This window comes from Pithys albifrons, chromosome 5 (assembly GCF_047495875.1).
Source record: "Pithys albifrons albifrons isolate INPA30051 chromosome 5, PitAlb_v1, whole genome shotgun sequence".
NCBI lineage: Eukaryota > Metazoa > Chordata > Aves > Passeriformes > Thamnophilidae > Pithys > Pithys albifrons.
The window spans coordinates 74,377,772-74,384,776 of NC_092462.1; the positions used below are offsets into that span (position 1 = coordinate 74,377,772).

At 43.7% G+C, this 7,005-nt stretch overlaps 1 long non-coding RNA gene across 1 annotated transcript; it reads right to left on the reverse strand.

Annotated features, from left to right (window-relative positions):
• Nucleotides 1-689: 689 nt before the first annotated feature.
• Nucleotides 690-6,655, reverse strand: LOC139671969 (uncharacterized). The gene is made up of 3 exons (XR_011697829.1): nt 6,569-6,655; nt 1,418-1,566; nt 690-945 (listed from the first exon to the last, which is right to left on the reverse strand). It is a non-coding gene; the product is annotated as an uncharacterized lncRNA (long non-coding RNA).
• Nucleotides 6,656-7,005: the final 350 nt, after the last annotated feature.

Below are 7,005 nucleotides of genomic sequence, written 5' to 3' on the forward strand. Positions count from 1 at the left end.
AGATTTTTTATTTTCCTCCAATTTGATGCTGCCATTGCTCCTGGAATAAAAAAGGATAGAGCCACAGTTCCTGCAACAGTCCCCAAATTAACATGATCATTACAATCAGGTGACAAGTCCTTTAGAGCTCTGGTAACACGATGGTGGGGATGATGGAAAAGGTGTCTCATGCTGGGAGCAAACATCGCAAGCCTTCCAATGTAACAGGGTCCTCCTACCAGTCTCCGGGGTATAGCAGGCCAGGCTCGATCACCACAGGTGAGGAAATATCCAGGAGGCAGCTTTTTTCCTCCTATAACTCCTCCACCAAGAAGAGCAGCACCCATGTATATGGAAACATTCCAATGAGCACTGTTACCTGTAAGATTCTGATAGTTAGCAAAAAATCTCGCTCCCGGTTTGGCATAGTAAACCTCTAGGGGATCTCCAAAGTACACAGATCCGGTTCCATTAGGATAGAGTATTTGTGCATCTGGGTGAAGGTTGGAGCAATTAGGATAGGAGGTGAGATTTTCAGGAGTGCCATACACAGGTGGAAAGGAACCCCAAATTTCTAACTCTTGTGCCGGTAAGGGCAGTGAAATATTTAAAGCTTCAACTAGTCTCGCTAAACAAAAGGTATTAAAGAAATTAGGAAATGTATTGCTAGCCATACGTGATCCTTCCTGATTTGGATACATCTGCCAAACACGATATTTTTTAAGGCAGGAAGAAGCATCAAGACCATAGCCTTTAAAGTCAGGCCAATGAACATAGGGATAGCCAATTAAACAGGTTCGAAAAGGGTCTCCTACCTGAGCAAGGGAGACACAAAAATCATTTTGTCCCGATTGATTGGCCCAGGTTACCCACAAATTGGAGCGTGGATTAATGTCGTATAGTGCAGGGTTCTCCTCAGTCCGGGCTATCCAAAGTGCGACGAAAACGCCGACAAATACGCTTAAACTTTTTGGGACAAATAGTCCAAAGAAAGGGAATGTTAACATGTCTTCCACAAAGGACATCTAACACAGCACTATTAGTCTGGGCTAAAATCTTTTCTACGTTATGTGTTACTTGCCAACAGGTAAATGCAATTTCTTCGTGTTCTATTGATTCATACACAATTTGTGCGTCTGTGATCTGAAAATCTGCAGCAGAGATATTTAAATCTTGAGCTAAAGGTTGAAGGGGGGTATGGGAGTGCCAATAAAAATCACAATTTTGACACCAAAATAATTGTAATGTAGATTGATGAACCCAATTTTTCTGCTTACAGCCTCCACAGTAAAACAATAACCAAGCTGCACAATTTGGATTGTTACAGCTTAAACAGGGGCAATAAGAAGGTCCTTTCTTTTCAAAAAATGCTAGATAAGAGAACACTTCAGAGAGATCTCTCAAACTCCTACAATCCTTTAAGGGTCTCCACAGATACCTCTCCACCGACAGCAAGATGGGTGACAGCCTCATCTTCAGGCGAAGAAACACGAGTTGTTCCCGGTCTCTGAGGGCTTGTATCTCTTGTAGGGTCCTGAGGGCGTACATTCACCGGCTTAACCCAGCGAGCGGGCACCCAAAGTGTACCTGTTGGAGTGGAGACACAAAAATAGCCTCGACCGATATACACAACCTGTGCCGGGCCTTCCCAAATGCCTGTCTTAGGGTTTCTGTAGGTGACCCACATCTCTGGAAGGTGTTCAGAGGGATCTCCCTGATAGTGTCTAACAAGGGGGGGGGTCCTAATGATCTGCAAAAACACAAAGGTGATTCAAAACAAATAATGCCTTGGCCAATCGTAAACACACATTTTTTATGTCTTGGAATTTATTAAGATAATCTTTCAGTGTTTTATTGGCTCTTTCTATTACTGCATGTCCTGTAGGTGAGTGCGGTATTCCTGTAATGTGTTTAACATTCCGCAATTGAAAAAAGGAGGTGATTTCTTTACTAATATAAGGTGGACCATTATCGGTCTTAATGGTTTTTGGTACTCCCAGTACTGCAAATGTCTGTGTCAGATGTTGCTTGACATCATTAGCCTTTTCCCCGGACTGAGGAGTAGCCCAAATAGCATGACTGTAAGTATCAATTGTAACATGCAGATATTTAAGCTTCCCAAAAGGTGCAAAATGAGTGATATCCATCTGCCAAAGTTCATTCGCTTGCAAACCTTTAGGGTTAACTCCTACTCCTAACCCTATACCAGAGTTTATTTGACAACAGGTGGGACAAGCTTTTACTATTGCTCTCGCTTCATCTAAGGGAATACCAAACATGTGAGCAAGACCTTTGGCATTTTGGTGAAAAATTGCATGTGTTTCCCTGGCTTGGATAAAGGGAGAGAGAGGAGCTTGAATAGCAGTAGAAACTAACTGATCAGCTCTGGCGTTACCCTCTCCAAGCCCTATTTCCCACTGATGACTCCTTATGTGCAATACTGCATATCTGGCCTGGCGTTGCGCTATAGCAGCACGCAACTGTCGCAACAGCTGCCCTAATCGTGGATTTTTGACATCTTTAATAGTGGAATCTTCTATGCGGTTTGCTACACCTGTAACATAAAGAGAGTCAGTGACAATATTAAGCGGTTGTGAAACCCAATGCGCTAATGTCCATACAACAGCTAAAAGCTCCAGTGTTTGCAGAGTGTCTCCAGGCTGTGCTTCTAGGAGGTGATAGCGCCATTTGTCATTCTCCTTCCAGGTGGCAGCTGCTTTTCTTGTCCGTCTACCTGCATCGGTAAAGACTGTTAAAGCATGATGTAAAGGTTTATCAGATTTTTTGGGGAGCTCAATCCATTTTTCATTAATCATCCAGGACATAACTATAGAAGGCAAAGGTTTTAAAATTATTGGTGATGTTACAGTCAATAAGGCTTTTTGTAGCTGTATAGAGTGAAATAGGTACCATTCTAAATCAACCTTTGAAATTGGAACATGTATTTCATAGGGCTCCTGTCCTGTTATTTGTAACAGTCTAATTCTTCCCTTTTTAATGAGGTCTGCTAAGGCAGAAATCTTTTGTTGAATCGTTGTCTTAGGCTGCAGTGGTGTAGTGAGCCATTCCAGTACCACAAATTCTCCTGTATCGGGTTTTCGTTGTGTGATGGCTCCCATAAGAAATTCTTCTCCCATCATAAAGGTGAGGGAGATAGGGACATTTTCTAAACGACGAGACACAGTTCTGGAGGAAATAAAGTTTGTTAATTTGTGAAGAATTTGACGATGCTGGGGTGTCAAGTGCACAGGCGAGGCAGGATCTGTTCCTTTTAGGAGAGAGCGTAAAGGATCTAATTTTTCATTTGAGATACCGACAACAGGTCGCAGCCATTGTAAGTCACCTAATAAACGCTGTGTATCATGCAAGGTTTTAATGTTTATGTCAATCGTTTACCTTTGTGGGGCGATAAAGGTATCAGTAATAACCCAGCCCAAATATTTCCATGGGCTTGATTCTTGAATTTTATCTGCAGCAATATTTAACCCCGCCCTTTTGAGATGGGACACAAGTTCTTGCTTTTAAGCCTCAGAAAAGGGGGTTTTACTCCCACAAAGAACATCATCCATATAATGGTAAATGACAACATCAGGCCATTTCTGACGTACGGGCTGTAAGGCAGAATCAACATATATCTGACATATGGTGGGGGAGTTTTTCATCCCTTGTGGGAGAACTGTCCAATCATACCTTTGGGTAGGCTTTTCTTTATTAATGGCTGGCAAAGTAAAGGCAAAACGCTGTTTGTCCTCATCATGGAGGGGTATATTGAAAAAATAGTCTTTTAAATCAATAACCAATAAATGCCAATAAATGGGCAGCATTGCCGGATTGGGTAGCCCTGGCTGTAAGGCTCCCATGGAGTGCATTTGTAGATTGATAGCACGCAAATCGTGCAGCAATCGATACTTCTCAGAAAGTTTCTTTTTAATAACAAAAATTGGTGTGTTCCAAGGACTCACAGAAAGTTGCAGATGTCCTTGTCTCAGCTGTTCTTCAACTAGCTGATGTGCTTGTATGAGACTTTCCCTGCGTAACGGCCACTGCTCAATCCAGACGTGCTGATCTGTTTTCCATCGCAGCTGGATCGGGAAACTCCATGCAATGGCCGTCATGATAAAGGGTGCTCGTTCGTCAGTACTATTCCCATCTGAGCTAGGATATCTCTGCCAATAAGAGCAAAAACTCCATCGGGGAGGGGGAGAATAGAAAAACAAGCATTAACTGTCATACCATCCATTGTAACAGAAACTAAAGGCGACTGTTTCGCTATTGTTAACCCACCGACTCCAGCAACCGGCGCATCCGCAGTTATTGAGGGCCAATTAACAGGCCATTTAGCGGTGCTAATGATACTAACGTCGGCACCTGTGTCAAGCAAGGCAGTTAATTGTAAAACCTTTGAGTCCCATACCACAATGATGTTTTTCCGAGGTCTTTTAGATAGCTCGACTGTCAGCATAGCTGCCGCTCCTGTAGAGCCAAAGCTTGCTTCTCCTCGCGATGGTAAAGCTGGATCTGGTGGCAGTAGCTGCGGCAAGGGAACAAGCTGCGCAATACAAGAGTTAGCTGAAATATGAATAGGCGGAAACAAAGTACTGACCATGATTTGAATTACCCCTGTATAGTCAGCATCTATTAGTCCTACTAAAATATTAAGTTCTGCTATCGTAGAAGACGATCTTCCAATAAGTAGGGCTCCCATAGGTTGATTATTAATATACAGCGGTCCTTTTGTTTGGCTTGGAATTTTATAAGGTCGCGAGTCAAGTAATGTACAGTCTATTGCTGTTGCCAAGTCCACCCCGAGGCTCCCTCTGGTAGCTGGCTGGCAAGCATTTGTTGACCCATTTGTATTTGCTGAGGCATTGGAAATTGTTGCCGGCATGAATTGAGGGGTGGGCTTGGGGTCGCATTTTGTGTCATTGCGCGGGGCCCCTTCGCGCTGGACTTCTCATTTCCCGAACCCTTTCGGCAGGCAGAGGCAGTGTGAGTATCAGATTGGCATGTTGAACACCACACTGGTCCCGCTTGACAGTTACGTTGTATGTGACCATTTTTGCCACAACGAAAACAGCGGCGAGGGGGGTTCTTATTGTTTAGTGCAGCGGCAGACCGTGACGCCGCCTGCAAGGGAGCAAGAGCAGCTAAAACCTGACTACTAGTAGCTAAAACTTGGTTACTGGCAACTTTAGCCTGTTCCTCTAAACCCTTCCCTAATCTTTGGATAGCTTCGACAAGCATGGCATTTGGACCTTGAGGTATTTGTAACATTCATTCTAATAAATCTTCAATGGCCCAATTCCCTGGCAGAGAAATAATGACATTTCTTGTAATTTTGTTACTATTCTGTAAAACACATTGTCGGAGCCACCCTGGTTGTGCATCTTCTGATATTCCAGCAGCTTTAATAGCTGTGGATAAGCGATCAACAAATGTGCCAAATGGCTCATCCTGTCCCTGCTTGATATTCATAAAAGAGGGCAAAGAGCCTGGTGCTTTAATTTTTTCAAGTGCTAATTTGGCTAAGCGCATGGATTCTTTGATTTTATCAGGACCCAAAGCGGCTTGTGTATCTCCCGTGGAAAACTGATTTTGCCCCAAAAGCTCATCAAGGGTGACATTTCGCAAGGGATTACCCTGTTGTCTTACTGTATTAACAGGTTCAGCACACAATTGAGACCAATATTGGTGGAACAATATCTGCTGGTGAGGCGAAAGAATTAAATTTGTAATTTGTTTAATATCAACAGGGACCAAAAGGTTACCACTCCAAATATAATTTAAGATTTGTTTAGTGGGTTCCCCTTGAATGCCACTTTCAGTTACAGTAGCTCGCAACTGTGTTAAAAGTTTCCAATCTAAGTTAGAAACCGTTGCTAAGGCAGCTCCTCCGTTTGCATTAGGCGTATAAAACACAGGAAAAGCAAGATTAGTGAGCCGCGTAATGCCTTCAGCAGCTTCTAAATTACTAGCACTCATAGATTCTCTAGCTATTTTCTTCCAAAGATTGCAACTAGTATTAGACATGACAGTTAATTCATCCATTGGGGGGAACAAATCGTCACCCCTTTCTGGAGGGAGAGACCGAACAGAAGGTGGGCAGAATGGGTTTTTAACAGAGAAGTCAGGAGGGGGAGAAGGTGGGGGGGGGTGGTGTGGACGGAGGAAGCGGGGGAGCAGAGGGAGGCACGCAGGGAGTAATGAGCTCAGCAGGAACAAAAACAGTATTTGTAGAGGGGGGCAGGGAAACGCTAGAGGGGGATTGCACAGGAAAATCTAAACGCTTAGCCACATCTTTAGAAACCTTTTGTTCAACCTGATGTTGCTGCAGGGCATGAAATACTGCTCGCCATGGTTTGCCAAACTTTTTAGCATTTTTGTTATCTTCTAAAGACTGTTCCCAAAGTTTATCACCATAACTTCTCCACTCACTCTCATCAAAAACAGTATTGGGATCTTTAAAGAAACCCAAAGTAAACCCGTAAGCAAGTAAGCCTGAAAGTTCCTTTTTCATATCTAAACTAGTAACTCCCCGCTTTTCTAAAAAGCATCGAAGGAGATCAGACACCGCTTGCCTCTCCATTACCTGAACTGTAATAGCCGTTGCAGCCCTTGCAGGTGTCGGCGGCGTCTGCCGGCTGAACCCCCCTGTGAGGTCGATCAGAGCGCGAAGTCCTGCTTTTTCGCCTCTCGTGCTGCAAGTCGAGACCGGCCAGGTACTACGTCGGACCGTGTCAGGAGACCCCAGTCGTGCCTCAAAGGGGTCCCTGTTCGGGAACCATTTGTCGCAACGCGGGAAGCATGAGACACTCAATATGAGAATCAGCAAGCTTCGATTTATTATCAAGCAACAAGCTCTTTTATGTCATAATGATAATTACTTCATGCATATGATAATTAAGCTATACATAATATAATTCTAAGCCCCTGATTGGATAACAAAGGTATGCAACCTTAAGACCCCTATGGTTAAACATTACTTAACTTGGAGGCGACTTGTCTGCTCACAGATCCTGCTTCATT